We start from the raw sequence: 647 nt of genomic DNA on the forward strand, positions 1-647 counted from the left end.
ACTTTTTTTTTCTTTAGTATTATTAAAAACTAAAAAATAGTCCGATCTTACTTTATCTTTTTATTTTACTTTTTCAATATTTTTGTCAAATATTTTAGTCTTTAATAAATTTCAATTATCAAATAAATTAGTTTCAATTTTTAGTTCATAAACAAATTATTCATTGAATTATATTGTTTTTCTATGTAGATTAATTAATCTAATAATTTCATTCTTAGAATTTTTTTATGTTTTTTATTTAAAAAAATAAAAACTGGTTTGCCTAGAATTTTTTGAAAAATTTGACATATAACGCATTTAATTTCTCAAATAAAAAGGTTGAAAACTAATTTAATAATTAAAATTTATTAAAAAATTAAAGTATTTAATTATTTTTTTAATTGAATTAGAAGATATTACTCGAAAATAAAATACTAAATAAGGTTGGGAAACAAAAGATATTCTAAAGAGATCGAAACAGACTGTTGAGACTAAGATAAGATTTGCATACAATGCATATCTTGGTGTTCAAGACAAGAGCAAACCAGGGAGATTGAAACAGAGAGCAAGAGATTGTCAAAGTTGATTTCTTATTCATTATGTTACTCTTTTTCACTTATAATGTGAGGGATATATACATGCCAACTACTTAAATAAAGATGGTAAAA

Source organism: Arachis ipaensis, chromosome B09 (assembly GCF_000816755.2).
Source record: "Arachis ipaensis cultivar K30076 chromosome B09, Araip1.1, whole genome shotgun sequence".
Taxonomy (NCBI): domain Eukaryota; kingdom Viridiplantae; phylum Streptophyta; class Magnoliopsida; order Fabales; family Fabaceae; genus Arachis; species Arachis ipaensis.